Source organism: Oryzias latipes, chromosome 20 (assembly GCF_053564925.1).
Source record: "Oryzias latipes strain Hd-rR chromosome 20, Olatipes_Hd-rR_3.1".
Taxonomy (NCBI): Eukaryota; Metazoa; Chordata; class Actinopteri; order Beloniformes; family Adrianichthyidae; genus Oryzias; species Oryzias latipes.
Window position 1 is genome coordinate 9,002,501 of NC_136256.1, and position 15,833 is coordinate 9,018,333.

Sequence of the window (15,833 nt, forward strand, 5' to 3'; positions counted from 1 at the left end):
CTTCATCCCGCCCGCGCCCGCTGAATTTCTGAGGATCTGAATTTCTCAGGATCCCTCAAAGGGTGCAGTCCCATCCAACTATCGGCCAATAACCTGTCTGTCCACAACATGGAAGCTCATGTCAGGCATCATTGCAACAAAGATAAATAGGCACATGGATCAATTCATGAGTAACACACAGAAGGGCATTGGTAGAGACTCCAGAGGAGCCAAACACCAACTCCTGGTCGACAGAACAGTCGCTCAAGACTGCAAGTCACGACGCACCAACCTGTGCACAGCCTGGATTGATTACAAGAAGGCCTATGACTCAATGCCACACACATGGATCACTGAATGCTTGGAGCTGTACAACATCAACAGGACTCTAAGAGCCTTCATAGGAAACTCAATGAAGCTGTGGAAAACCACCCTTGAAGCCAATGGGAAGCCACTTGCACAAGTGTCCATCAAATGTGGGATATAGCAAGGTGATGCTCTGTCCCCACTGCTGTTCTGCATAAGTCTCAACCCCATCAGTCAAATAATCACCAAGACTGGCTATGGATACCGACTCAGAAATGGGGCCAACATCAGTCACCTCCTCTATATGGATGACATCAAGCTATATGCTAAGAGCGAGCGCGACATTGACTCCCTGATCCACACCACCAGGATCTACAGTACTGACATTAGGATGTCATTCGGGCTCGAGAAATGCAGCCGGATGGTGACAAAGAGAGGCAAGGTAGTCCACACAGGAGGGGTCTCACTCCCAGAAGGAACAATAGCAGGCATCGAGGATAGTTACAAGTACCTTGGAATTCCACAGGCAAATGGCAACCTGGAGCAGGCAACAAGGAAAGCTGCAACAGCTAAATACCTCCAACGAGTAAGGCAAGTCCTGAGAAGCCAGCTCAATGGCAAAAATAAGACCCGGGCAATAAACAGCTACACACTGCCCGTTATCAGATACCCTGCAGGAATAATAAGATGGCCAAAGGAAGAGATACAGACCACGGATGTTAAAACACGAAAGCTCCTCACCATGCATGGAGGGTTCCATCCCAAATCCAGCACCCTGAGACTGTATGCTAGCCGCAAGGAAGGAGGCCGAGGACTAGTGAGCGTAGAAACCACTATCCAGGATGAAACATCCAAGATCCATGAATACATCAAGCTCAAGGCCCCAACTGACAGTGTGCTCAGTGAATGTTTCAGTGGAGACTAGTACGTACGTATATATATATATATATATATATATATATATATATATATATATACACACACATGTATATATATGTATGTATGTATGTATGTATGTATGTATGTATAAATATATAAGTGGCATGACTCAGTTGTGAAAAAAATCAGAGGTGAACAAGGTGAACACAAATGGAGAGAGCACAGTGCCCTGTGGGGCTCCCACACCACTCAGCACCACATCAGACAGGACACCGTCCAGTTGGACAAACTGTGGCCTGTCTGTCATGTAGTCAGTGATACAGGAGACGGTGGACGCACCAGCACCCATCAGCTGCAGCTTATCACCCAGTAACGAATGGTATGGTATCAAAGGCACTGGAGAAATCAAAGAAGATGTTTCTCACGCGGCCTCCACCAACATCCAGATGCACCATCCACTCCTCGGCGTGGCCGGTAGACAAACTGCAGAGGGTCCAGAGAGGAGCAAACCAACGGTCTAACACGAGCCAACATCAGCCTCTCCAGCACCTTCATTACATGAGAAGTGAGGGCAGTAGTACAGAAATCCAAAGGGTGAGATGAAGATGACTTCCTGGGTACAGGGACCAGGCAGGAGGTCTTCTAGAGGAGCGGCACCCTCTCCAGTCTGACGCTCATGTTGAAAAGATGCTGGAGAACTTCCGACAGCCGGTGCAGACAGATCCTCAGGGTATGAGGGCTGACACCATCCGGCAATGGCAACTACATATACAGAGAGGCAAAAAGGCAGTTAGTCAGCCACCAATTGTGCAAGTTCTCCCACTTAAAAAGATGACTGGTCTTCCTTGAAAAAGTACGGTGGCCCTGAAGTGCAAACCATTCAACAAATCACTCGATACAAAAACATTTTTAAGATCACAGCAACTATTTAAAAAGCAGTATTACATTTTAGAAAAACAAAACAAAATTTCAGAAACCAAAACATAAAAAAGAAAAAAGAAAAAAAAAAGAAAAAAACATTTCAGAAAACAAAATTCATTTCCAGAAAAAAAAGAAATATTAAAAAATGAAAATATTTCAGAAAACAAAATTAATTTCCTGAAAAAAAAAGAAATATTAAAAAATGAAAACATTTCAGAAAAAAATGAAATATTAAAAAATGAAAAACATTTCAGAAAAAAAATGAAATATTAAAAAATGAAAAACATTTCAGAACACAGAATGAATTTCCAGAAAACAAAACGAAATCTTCAAAAATGAAAAACATTTCCAAACGTAGTAGTAGTTTGTGTGGATGACGTCCGTTCCGCAGGTAAACAAGATAAGGGAAGGACGATAAAACGTTAACTTAAACTTTAATCTTTGAATATTTAGCGGATGTGATGACAGAACGCATGCAGAAATATCAACACCAACCAGGTTTACAAATGTTTCGAAATTTCTGTGGGAGGATTCTGTCTGAATCAGCAGTTGCGAAGAAACGTGTGTTAAAAGACGGCGCACATCAGGAAATGCAGTCCCGCCATCCACAGATAAGGTATGGAGGCACATTTGTTTGATCTAATTAATGTAGCGTTAAACGTGATTTCTAGGTGGGTGTTTACAGACAGATCCAAGATCCTTCAGTCATACGTTAATGACAGGTTACCTCATCAGCTGGAGAGGGGGGGTCACGTGGGCAGGATTCTCAGACAGGTGTACCAGCAGCATAAATCAGCAAAGCTGTCAGGTAAACTGCAGCAGTTTGTGTCTCAGAATAACATTTATGAATGCTTCTTATTCACACTATTAAGATCTGTGACTTTAGAGTGTGTCAGTGCACAGAAACATGACAGTAAATGACTGGATGTGCACATCATCAGACATGTACAGGTGTGTAACTAAAGGTGGCAAAGTCTGTATGGTAAAATAAATCTTTAAAAAAACATTTTAGTCTTTCAGGCACAGGAGGAATACCAAATTGTTTTAGAATGTATTTTTATAAGACTGAAATAATGTATTTTATTCTGAGTTTGGTGTTTTGACCCCTCCCTAATGAATTTCTGGTTTAACCCATTTTCTCCTCATTTTGATGAACTCAACTTTTTCCTGAATGAAAGATGAAGGGCAGCTGATGTTTTTCTGTTAGGGATTTTTAATTTATTAATTTATTTCTGTCAGGGATTTCAATGGAGCTGGAGTCCAGTGCAGAGGAAGCTGCAAGCATGTACGGGCAGGAACTGGCGTCTCTTACCTGTGCATCTTCCTCTGGATGTGATGCTGAGCAGCAATGTGGACAAAACTTCCCTGACATGACTCTTTTTGATATAGTTGTTAAGCACAAACAGACTTTCCCAGATGCATTTTTTCCTCTATTAAATGTGACTGACAGGTACGCTGAGTAAATGCTGATTGTAAGCGCAACATTTGATTGACTGCATGAAGAAGCCCATAAAGGAAAATCCACAACTGTTTCTTTGTTTCTGTTACTGAATAACGTATTCATGTTAAGTTTTCAATAAATATACTGCATTGCTATGAAACAAATTTGTTTATTTTTATATCCATTATTACAATCCTCACGTCAGCATTCAGTTTTTTCATTGACAAAGAAACATTTCTAAACAACAGCTTTGAAAATCAAACATCATCTTTGTTAATAAAGCTTTAAAACCTAAAATGGTAAACATGGAAAAACTCCTAAATGAAGCAAGCCTAATATGAACATTTTAAACTGGAGTTTTGCTTAAAGGAACATTAAGTTGTTTGGAGTTGTACAAGTGTTTGATGCGATTCCTCAGATGTGATTTCCAGATCATCAGCCCGACGCTAAAGCCAGGAATTGTGCTTCGTTTTTCACTCCCCACTGCATCATTTACAACTAATCAGGCTTATGCAGCAGGTTAAAGACTTTTTTTAAAGCACCTGCAATTAAAAAAAAAAAAAGAAAAATTTAAATATTAAGGTTAAATAATATTTATTGATTACATTGCACATAAATCATGGTGACTTGCCTGCACACTGCACAATGATCTGAATGACTTTAGTCTTTTTGAATTCCCATGTAGAGCTGCCATCTGTTTTTCTGCAGCACAAACCTTTCTGGAACTTCGCTTTGAGTAACTTCACCTGCAGAAATATCACATGTTAATTCAATTAAGTATTTTATAAACTTTTAAAATTTATTTTTAAGTGTCAGTATATGTATATGCATGGTTCAAAAATATACAATGCGCTTTAATATTATTTCCCATAAGAACTTATTTACTGATTTCAGTCTTAAAGTCGATTTTTAGTAACACTGATGCCATATAATTACTGTAATTACTGTATAAATCACAGAATCAGGCTGGCTCGGAGCTTTTTCTCTCATGTTGTCACCGAAAACGGGAACGGCTATCATGTGAAGACGGTTCGTCTCATCGGGTTCCTTTTGCGCATGCGCAAGATAAAAAGAAATTATCTTTTCAAAGCAGCACTTTAATTAACATCCTAAAATTAACATCCTTAGAGACATGTGACTGACAAAAGAAAAGATCACAGACTTGATTCTTACCTGAAGATGATTGACAGCGTGAACCTCGCAGCCGTAGAAATTAGCGCACAGCGTTCAAAGTAAAAGTGCTCACAAACTACTTCCGGGTGATCGTGTGTCAGGCGAAATGTTAAAAAAAATAATTTAAAAGTTAATTAACAGTTTGCCGCAATTTTTATTTGATATATAAATGGGAAATACGTGGATTATTATAGTACATTGTTGTTTGGACGATAAAATCCGGCATCGCTTCATTTAAAATACTTTTCAGTTCAACTGATAGACAAAAATCATCATCCAATCAGCGTTGTCCCATAGTACCTGCCTCTTCCGGTTTGGAAATGTTTTTCATTTTTGAAGATTTCGTTTTGTTTTCTGGAAATTCATTCTGTGTTCTGAAATGTTTTTCATTTTTTAATATTTCTTTTTTTTTCTGAAATGTTTTTCATTTTTTAATATTTCATTTTTTTCTGTAAATTAATTTTGTTTTATGAAATGTTTACATTTTTTAATATTTCTTTTTTTTCCTGGAAATTAATTTTGTTTTCTGATTTTTTTTTCTTTTAATTTTTTTTTTTAAGTTTAGTCTTATCAAACCATTACCTTTTGAAAAGGCTGGTTGAAATTGTTTTCAAGCAGCAGCTACAGCATCCGGTTAAAATTGATTTTCAGATGTCACCGTCTAACAGAACGTCCTATCTGGGTTCAATAAAATTTATTACTGGAGTTCCCAGTTACTGACGGCCTCAATCTTAAAAGGGTCCGGTCGAATATGTCCTGCTTCAATGATGTAACCCAGGAATTGTACTGATGAGACGTGAAAGTCGCACTTTTCAAATTTGACAGAGTTGATTTTCTAACAGTCTTTCAAGAACTTGACAGACATGATTTTCGTGTTGGGAGATATTTTGAGAATAGATGCGAATGTCGTCCAGGTACACAAAAACGAAGCAATTAAGGAAGTCACGGAGTACATCATTAACCATTCTTTGAAAAATGGCGGGGGCGTTAGTTAATCCAAAGGGCATAACTGTGTATTCATAGTGACCAAGAGGTGTGTTAAAGGCTGTTTTCCACTCGTCGCCTTCCTTGATACGTACGAGATGGTAGGCATTGCGTAAATCCAGTTTGAAAAATATATGAGCCTCTTGTATGGAATCAAAAACGGATTATATGAGGGAAAGTGAATAATTGTCTTTGACAGTGATGTGATTTAATTCCCGATAATAGATGCAAGGGCGTAATGTTTAGTCCTTCTTTTCGACAAAGAAGAACCCTGTTCCCACTGGGGACAAAGAGGGACGGATGTGACCCACGGATAAAGCCTCCTGAATATAGTTTTCCATGAAATTCTTTTCTGGGCCGGACAGATTGTAAAGCTTCCCCTTGGGAAGGGGAGCACCAGGGAGATTTATGGCGCAGTCGTATGGGCGATGAAGAGGCAAAATCATGATAACAGGCAGGAATTTTGGACAAATCAACATTGTCAGGAGAGTTACAAATATGAGAGGAGACAGTGGGAACAGCGGACTGGAGGCAGTGTCCATGCAATAGGTACTCCAGTTTAGAATCTGCCGATGAGTCCAGTTTAACTGAGGATTTTAACCATGAAAATCCTTAGAATTAGTGATAAAAAATTGAATAGTTTCTCTATGATTACCAGACGAGATTAGAAGAAGGGGTTTGGTATGCTGGGTTATGTGGGAAAGATGTTGACCTCCTAGGCCAGAAGCTTCGATAGGAGTGTCTAACTTTTCAGTGGGAAGAGAGAGTATGGAGATGAGATCGAAATCTATCAGGCTTTGTTCTGCACCGGAATCTATGAGGGCCTGCAAACTATGAACTTCAGAATTATAACAGATCTTGACAGGTAAGAAAAATAAATACAGCCTGTGTGACGCACAGAAACACCCGCTTGCGGCCTGCCTTCTAACGGGGGGGCTCGGGAGTTTAAATGAATCGGGCATTGATTTACTAAATGTCCCAGTTTGACACAATAGAAACAAGAGCCCTCCTCGTGACGCTTTGGCGTTCTTCAGCGCATAGTTTGGAGGCTCCTCAAATGACTTGGGAGGAGGAATGATCTGAGAGCGAGGAGGTGAGTTAGGAGTAGCAGAGGTGGCCATGGTATTGTGGGATTGTTTGCGTTCATTGAGCTGCTCCCGAACCCGGATGTCGGAACGGAGGGCAGCAGTTACTAGTTCTTCAAATGTGGTGGCTTCTGGTTGGGTACAAAGGTGATCTTTAGTAGGTTCATGTAAGGATTGATAAAAGACACCTTTCAGAGGTTGATTGGGCCAGCCGACTTCTACCGCTAGGATGCGGAAGTCAATCACGTGATCGCCTACCAAAAATGATTGCGTACTCAAGGCTTAGCAATTTTCGCGTGACTTCTTCCTGTTTGCGAGGCTGATCAAAAATTAACCGGAACTCACTGATGAAGCGATCATAGGACATTATTGAAATGGGGTTGGCCAAAATGAATGCTTGAGCCCATTGATGCGCTTTATTGCAAAGGGAGTTAATGATTAGCGTGATTTTACTATGGTAGGACTCATAGTTCCTGGGTGCTTGCTGGAAGATCAACTGACACTGCAATAGGATACCTCCACAGGCTTGAACATCTCCTAGGAAAGGTTCCGGTTGGAGGTGGTCGTTTTCCGGTGACGCTGCGGAATTGGTAACAGGATTGTTGCCGGAAGGTTGGACACAAGCAGGAACTTTTCGTGAACTATTCTGAACTAAGAGTTCATGATATACAATTGATTCATGAATTAAAATCCTCTTGAATTGTTGTAATCAGAGAGATGGCGTTGGAGTGTAGTTCCAAAAATGCTCCTTGCTGCAAGACTGTGTGACGAAGTCCTTCCAAGTCAGCTGGGTCTGGAGTATGGCCAGTTCATTCTTTCGTGGCAAGCTAGGCGAAGCAAAGCCAGGCGCTTGAACCCGGAAGGAAACATAAGGTGAGTAAGTAGGTAAGTAGGTAAGTAAAGTTTTGATGTTAATTGGAGTTGTGTGAGATCTTGATGTGGCTGGAGGCCGAAGCGAATGGCTCATGGCGAGGCTGAAGGTCGGAGTTGGCTCATGGCGTGGCTGGACGTTGGTGTGGGCTCGTGGCGAGGCTGGGGGTCCTGAGGTTCTGTGGCTCAGGTGATCTGGTGACCCAGGTGTCCACTCGTGGTTAGAATGTCCTGAAGGCGAGGCAATAACAAGGTTAGACGTGAACATGAACACTTGGACTGAACTAGACATGAGACCAGGTTAAGCACCTGCAGGGGCAACGAACTGGCGATGAATGCTGATTCTGGATCTCCTTATGAAGGTCTGGGCGGTGATGAGGTGAGTGGACACAGCTGAGATGAATCAGGAGCCAAGCAGAGAGGGGAGGGGGAGGAGAGCTGACAGAGGCACCATGACAATTTTGTCACTAATGACAAACATGAACTCATTAAATGCTACAGAAAAAAACGGGCCAGATAAATTTTGCCTTTTTCTGTTCAGATAAGAGAAATTTTAAACACCTAACATTTGCTGTTTTCTAACTGCTTTTTAGACTTTTTAAGCGTTGAGAAGATAATGGGAATTCTCTGTTAAAATAAAATAAAACAGTAAGAAAATAACATAGATCCTCATTTTGGAGTATTTTTCTACAATTGCATCTCACACTGGCTGAAAAATTTGTCCTGTTTTGAGTTTTTCATATAAAGCTGCTTGATAATGGTTTTTGAGTAGCGCATTTGAGAAACTATTTTCATACGGACGGCCTCTGTTCATGCTTACCGTTTTTCTTAGAGATATTAAAACCCCACGATTGAATTTACTCTTCGCTCTTCTACTCGCCCTCGTTGTTTATAACATCTGCTTGAAAGTTAGAGACCAAAAATATTCCATTACGCCCCTTCACTCTCAGAAAAAAAAGTACAAAACGGTACCTTTAAGGAACAAAAGCTTGTCACTGGGGTGGTACCCTCAAAGGTACATTATTGTACCTTGAGTCAGAGGAGCAAATTTGTACCTTACTTGTTTGTACCTTCTAAGGGCCAATACTGTACCTTTGAGGATCAATAACGTACCTTAGACAAAGGTACAATAAAGTACCTCTGGAAAAAGGTACAATTTTGTCCCTTTAGGGTACCGCCCCAGTGACAAAGCCATTTTGTACCTTTAGGTGGCAAAAAAGTTCCTTTTTATTCCTTAAGGAGTGAAAGAAAATAAAGACAAACAACTACTAACTGAATTTTAGACATTTATTTTAGTCCTTAAATGGAAAACAGTTTAATTCACAGATTCAATAATAATTCATCTCACAACCATACAATGTAACATCCCAAAATAAAATGTCACAATGTTTAGGATGTCATGTCTGATATAAAAAACATTAAAAATAATTAGTTACATTTTTTAAGATGCATTTCACTGACCAACTGACAACTTACTGCCACTCAACAAAATGAACAGCGATATCCGATACAGGGAATAAATACAATGGAACCATTTATATTTTCCTTCTTTCAATTTCATGAATATCACTAATAAGAACAGCAATATAGTGCAGAAACACATAAGTTTATTCAAACTCAAAGACCAAGCAAAACACTTTAACACACCACACCAAAGTAAAGAGAGTCACTTAAAACCCTTTATCGGGCAAGTGACTGTTTTTGGTAATTTCCGCACGTTAGTTATCACGCCCATCCCGTGTCTCAGTGAGTTCAAGAATCATGTGATCTTTACCCAGCCAATCAGCAAAGATCATCCTACATTATAGGTTACTCAATTGTGCAACTTGACCAATTAGCAGAGAACAGGGTCGCATCAAATTTCCCCTTTTCTCCAAAGTCAGAAAAATTTGCTTTTGCAGCTCAGTTCACTGGACATTTTCAAAGGAATCATCAAAACTAACCATGGTAAGTTGATGAAACTCATACATTTTATTGTTGAATAGTTGTGTTAAGTGTTGACATTGAAGTTGTTTGCGGAGAATTTATTGAAATGAGTGGAAATACGGCATGAAAAATGCAGGCACCATATTTGATCATACGCCCTTTTCACTAAAAACAAAATTTTACTTGGTATGTCTGTTGTTGAACATATGCCCTATGCATCTAACAAACCATATTAGTGCATTTTTTTACAAATAGAGAAATAATACTTAGCATATTATGTTTTAAATTTTGCCAAATGTTTTTATGTCACTATACAGTGATTCATAGAGAATTTAAACACTGTTTTTAGTTTATGAATAGTGATAGAGTGATTTTTGTCAGTTTATGATGTTATGAAAGTTGTTTTATTGCATGTGTTTAATTTTTGGCTTCCATCAATCTTTCATGGCAAGAGGAGGGAGACTGCTGTTGTGTCAGTCCACCCTGACATTAGTGAGGATGATGAGGATCAAGATGATGATGTGTCAGACCCCGACTTCGTCCCACCCACCCACAACCAGGACATTCCCAGACCCTCACACACAGTTGTGTGAGGGTCTATTCAACACTTTTGTTATTACACTTTTATGTTCTAAAAGTGATGTTCAAATATTAAAATACATAATATGTGTTTTTCTTATATTTATATATATATATGTATACTTATTGGAATTTGTTTTCCCACTCACGGGCAAGTAACCAAATATGTTAACTTCATTGGCATTAATTTTCTACATGAAAATAAAAAAAAAATTGAAAAATGTCACCAATGATATGAAGTCTTGTTATGTTCTCCAATAACACTCTAAGGTTGAATTTTTGAATTTTAGAGTATTTCATTGAGTGCCCTATAAAGGGTTAAAGAATAAACTACATGACACTTGATGTTCTGGATTAAAAAACACAAGCTTTGAGCTCATCCACAATGCTATACAACCCTCCCAACACAGCTTAACATAAATGCTGCATACTAACAGAAAGTTTATCATCAACACAATATGTATCCAAAGCATGAAAATCCATCACCTCAAAACTTCATCAATGTGAAGGCTCTTCGAGAGCATTTAGCACAGCTGAATGGTGTAGGCATTGCGGTTATTGATCAAGCTAAAATGTTGATTACCCGGGTCACACTAACAGGTAGAGGCTTATCATTAACCTCAGACATTTTTAGAACATACCGCTGAATGAAAATCAGGGGGTTCTACAGGCGAGATGGATATACAATGTTGTAGATGAAATAAGCACAAAAAGCAGCAATAACAACTTCCTCCAAACCAAGCGCTCTGCAGACTGACCGCCCATCCAGTTTGACCACTGCAGGGACCCTTTGAGTCAGCACACTTCTCCAGTCAGTGACAGCTTCGAGTTGTACAGTAGGATATGGCGTTGGTGGCTGTTCCTGGAAGAGATTCAAATCAAGTCAAGTCACATTTATTTATATAGCGCCTTTTACAATGCAAATTGTGTCAAAGAAGCTTTACAGTCACAATTTGTGAAAATTGTAATAAGTAAGTTCAATATTGATAAATTATTGATTTTTAACAATCAAAACAACTAGGGGCTAGGGCTGGGACAACAAAAAATGAAATATGACAACGCAAAATATGATTATTAGACCAAAATGGCAGCGACAGAGAAGTATAAACGCGTCACGCACTAGTTCTTTAAGCGATCATAAAGGTCATTAAGTAGTTACCTTAAATCTACCACAAACATTCATTAAAAAAAAAAAAAAGTTCATTTTATATATATATATATATATATATATATATATATATATATATATATATATATATATATATATATATATATATATATATATATATATATATATATATATATATATATAAACACACACATACACAAAAAAACTGTTGGACTGTCTCTGTGGGAAGTAATGTAAAAAAAATTAAAAAATAAAACTATATGCATATTACATACCTCCCCAAGGATGACGAGAATGTCATTTTTCTCCCTGAAAAGAATCGGCAGCAGCAGGATTGCAGCTCTGAAATCAATCCCTGAAAATTAAGTTAAAAAAAAAAAAAAGTGTATTACGTGAATGTACAGTGTATTTTGGTTATTTAGACCTTATCTTATAGACAAATGGAAAAGAAATTAAGCTTAAATGGCTCCACAACACTATGGGTGACCATGGCTGATCAGTCAGTCACTTACCAGGGACATCTTCAGTGAGGGCAGCCTCTCTTTCTTCCAAAGCCAGATCTGCAAGGGGAGATTTCCTTTGAGTCAAGCTCAAGGACCTTAAAGCCATCTTCGAATCTTCGGCAGATATTAATTTCATCATGAAGCCGGCCCATTTCCTGAAATAGCTGCAACATGGAAACATGTCACAACATTATCATAGGATTTTAAAATTAAAAAAAGACAGCCTTTAGTAATATAACTATGAATTCCCAACACAAATGTAAGAAAATAAATGTAGACACACACCGCATGGACTGTTAAGGCATGGATATTTGTTAATGGCTTCTTTGATAGTCATCCCATTGGCAATCTCTCGCCTTCTCCAAGCAAATGTCCTCATCATCCGTTCCTCCACCATTCAGGCATCTGGCTGTGTCTTCCAGTACTGGTCCTGCAGGACTTTCACATGGCTCGCTACTGAGGTATCATCCTCCCCAATAATATCCACCTTCTACGACACAGAGGGATGACAAACATTTGCTCATTTGACAGTTGCTTTTACCTTTTTTAATGTTTATGAAAAATGAGCCCCTATTACATTTTATTTAGCGCTTTATCATAGCTACTTAAAGCACTTTACAGGGGGGACCATTCTATTCCATTCCGAGTTAAGGGGCTAACCATTGGGTCACACTGCTTGTGTGTAAAACATGCACACATAGATACACAGCAAACCAAAGAAGATGCTCTAACCTTTGATGCCTTGGCTCGTTTACTTGTGTTTCATTCCAGTTGTAAAGGCTTTCTGCGATGACCAAATTTCTGTTTCATTTTTCTCACTTCTTCATCATCTACCAGTGGCACCCGCTCATATTTGAACTTACGTTTGAGAGACATGTGCCAGGTATGCTATTTAAAAGAATATAAAACAGAACAATTAAATAAGCGTACAAACCACTTGCACAAAACTGAAAGCACAAGCATGAAAATACATGGTGAAAAACAATGTGTGCAACAAAATGCAGAAAACATAGTTAATATCTTGACTGGATTAGTACTCTAGTATAATAAATAAAGGTTGGCAATTAATATTCTGTCAACTCACATAACCATTGCCTTCTTTGTCCTTTAAGAAAGGGTATTTCAAAATCAGGGCCTTACACACTTTCACATAGTCATCATTGGTCGAAAACCTGTAACAGCGAGGCAATAAGGTGAGGAATGTAACATCAGACATAGTATTAATAACTCAAATGGCGTGATCCAGTTGGGTTGCAAAACTTACATTTTGATCAGGGCCATGGTTTCATACAATGTGAGAGAAAAGAGAGCAAAAAAAACGTGTTTGCCGCTCATTTGTCTTTTGTTCTGAAATATTTTATTAATATTTCACGTTAACGTTAACTTTTCCGCGGCAGAGTTTTGGATGAGAAGCGTTTTTTTTGCCGCAGAATAGTTAACGTTAGCTCGATGGTGAACTGTAGCCAAGATAGTACCGCTAATTTATAATATTTATTTATACTATAATTATTTAATAATGTTTTAACTAACGTTAACGTTAGTAATGGCACTCGTCAAAGTGAGTCTAGCTAGCTAATGTTGTTGACAGAGTATGAACTTGGCTAGCGCTAACAGTAAAGTTAACTTCCAACTTTGAATTAACACCACAAACACTGATAAAAATTTCAAATACTTTACCATTGAATTTACTTCTCTCATCTTCAGTGACCTCTATCCCAAAATGAAATAACTCCGTTATTAAATCCTCTGTGGATAAATGTCGAAGCGCCATCCTCCCACCTTTGATCGACAGACAGAGACTGACCGTTGGATCATTGTCGATTCACTCATGTATCCTTCCGCGCTGCAATATTTATGCTTCCGCCGAGTCAAGGTTAGCCTGTAGCTAGATCCTTTCAATGGAACACAACTTAAATGTTAACAATTATTTGTATGTTTTATTCTAATATAAATAGGGTAAAGGGTTTGAAAATCAAATTCTTCAATACTGTTTGTGAATGTAAATGATTATATAATCCTCATTAACATAATTAAAAATGATTCAAAGGGACACTTCACAAAATCAAAACATTCTGATTTACTTTGCCCATATCTCAAAACTTAGTTAAATTTAGTTTGATAATTATTGAGTTTGATAGTATAGGTTAACTTGTGTTTCTATATTGAGAGATGACATTTTCAGCATCCACTAATTCCTGCCATTTTATATTTAAACATTAAGGTACAAATATGTAAGGGACAAATATGTACCTTACACCTCGAAAAGCTCACAATGTACAATGGAAGGTGCATGATTGTACCTTAAGGGTGCACAATTGTACCTTAAAGATACATTTTTGTACCTTTAAGGGTACATATGCAAAGTTTGTACCTTAGGGAACAAAAATGGACCTGTATTGTACCTCTTTTTCTAACAGAGTTGTAGTATGTATTTCATGCGCTTTTGGAGAGCACTATGTGAATACAAATTCAGGGTTGCATTACATTTAAGTTTGGTGACAGTGGTAGAACTAATATCATATCTATTTTTCTTTCTGAGAACAATTGTAGAAAGCATTTCATGATTTAGCACCATAAGTGTGTGTAGCACTTGACCTTTCCTTTGCATCATGCAGATTTATGAGATGCTTTCCTGGGTTGCTGCAGTTCGGACAGGTAAACGATCAAAAGCCTGGGAAGGCATTTTCCCGATATGGAGATGAGACTCAATTTTATGTCCTCTCCGGCGAAGGGCGAAATTGAAGGCTTGGCTTTAAGAATGCATTTGAAATTATGATGCATTGCCAACTGTTTTTCTTCCTGCATTAAGCACTGATCTCCAAGCAAGACCTGAATCAACCCACACAAATGAAGAAAAAATGTGTGCATAGAGCAGAGTACTGTTGGCTTCCAGTTTATTTTTTATCACCCAACAGGTAACACTCATGGAGGTTTTATCTGTGTTTCTTTAGGGACTTCAATTGGAGTTCAAGAAAGACATATATTTTTTTAATTCAGTTGCATTTTTTGAGCTAAAATCACAAACCTGTAGAGCAGTATGCATTCATTTGCATTATATATGCAAACTCCACGGGATCGCCCTAGAGGAGCTGGAGGAAGTGGCCAGGGAGAAGGAAGTCTGAGTATCTTTGCTTATGCTGCTGCGCCTGCAACCCACTCCCAGATGAGCGGAAGAAGATGGATGGATGGAATGGAGATTTAAATAACATCAAATTCTGTTTTTATTAACCCTTGTGCTATCTCACTGTAGATCAGTGTTTTTCAACCTGTTTTGAGCCACGGCACACTTTAACCTTGACAAAAATCCCGCGGCACACCAGCATCCCAAAAAAAAAAAAAGCAGAAACTCATAGTCTGTGTTGATCTACAGCCCCCCCCCCCCCCCCGCCACAATTTGTGATAATTGTGGCAGAAAAAGCAGGAAGTTGCAGATGTTTTTTCTAAAAGATGTAATAAAACTTAAGTTACATACAAACTGTATGTTCGTTGTGGTTTCAAGACATGTAACAAGGACGACTCATTGTACGCTGAGGCGCTGTCCCTTTAAGCCAGTGCTTCTCAAATAGTGGGGCGCGCCCCCAGGGGGGGGCACGAAGCGATGCCAGGGGGGGCGCGCGGTGGTGGCGGTTTTAGGCACAGGTTTGTCCGGTGCGCAAATTTAACGTGGGGGCAGCGGTGACAGCGGCTCAGTGCTTGGAAAATAATCTGGTCCACTATTCGGTTCCTATTGTCTGTTCTGTCTGTCCGCGGCTGCGCGAGTGAGAACGAAAGGGGAGGGGTGGTGTGGGCCCTGTCTGCCAGGGGAATCGGGGCACGCGGACCACTGCTACCGCTGCCTGTTGCCCAAGATCACCGCTGCCCTTAGATTCCTAAGCTCATGCTAACAATGTCATTCTTTATGAACTATTGTAGACATTTTGATGACGTGTCTTTATTTTCCATCCATGTTTTCTTTGTCTGCCTGTGGTTTAGTTGGTGTCAGACAGACATAAAGACAGCAGGTAATGCAGGAAAACAGCTGCACTTTTATGAGATCAGAAATAAACAATCCGTCATTT

General features: G+C 39.1%; 2 long non-coding RNA genes across 3 annotated transcripts; one reads left to right on the forward strand and one right to left on the reverse strand.

Annotated features, from left to right (window-relative positions):
- Positions 1 to 2,295: 2,295 nt before the first annotated feature.
- Positions 2,296 to 3,690, forward strand: LOC144988288 (uncharacterized). The gene is made up of 2 exons (XR_013652145.1): positions 2,296 to 2,701; positions 3,325 to 3,690. It is a non-coding gene; the product is annotated as an uncharacterized LOC144988288 (long non-coding RNA).
- A 4,920-nt stretch (positions 3,691 to 8,610) lies between these two features.
- LOC144988352 (uncharacterized) lies at positions 8,611 to 13,175 on the reverse strand. 2 transcript variants are annotated; one of them, XR_013652223.1, is made up of 5 exons: positions 12,860 to 13,175; positions 12,508 to 12,663; positions 12,061 to 12,265; positions 11,785 to 11,939; positions 8,611 to 11,005 (listed from the first exon to the last, which is right to left on the reverse strand). It is a non-coding gene; the product is annotated as an uncharacterized LOC144988352 (long non-coding RNA). The 2 variants fall into 2 exon arrangements; XR_013652222.1 differs by lacking the exon at positions 8,611 to 11,005 and having other exon boundaries at positions 11,438 to 11,939.
- Positions 13,176 to 15,833: the final 2,658 nt, after the last annotated feature.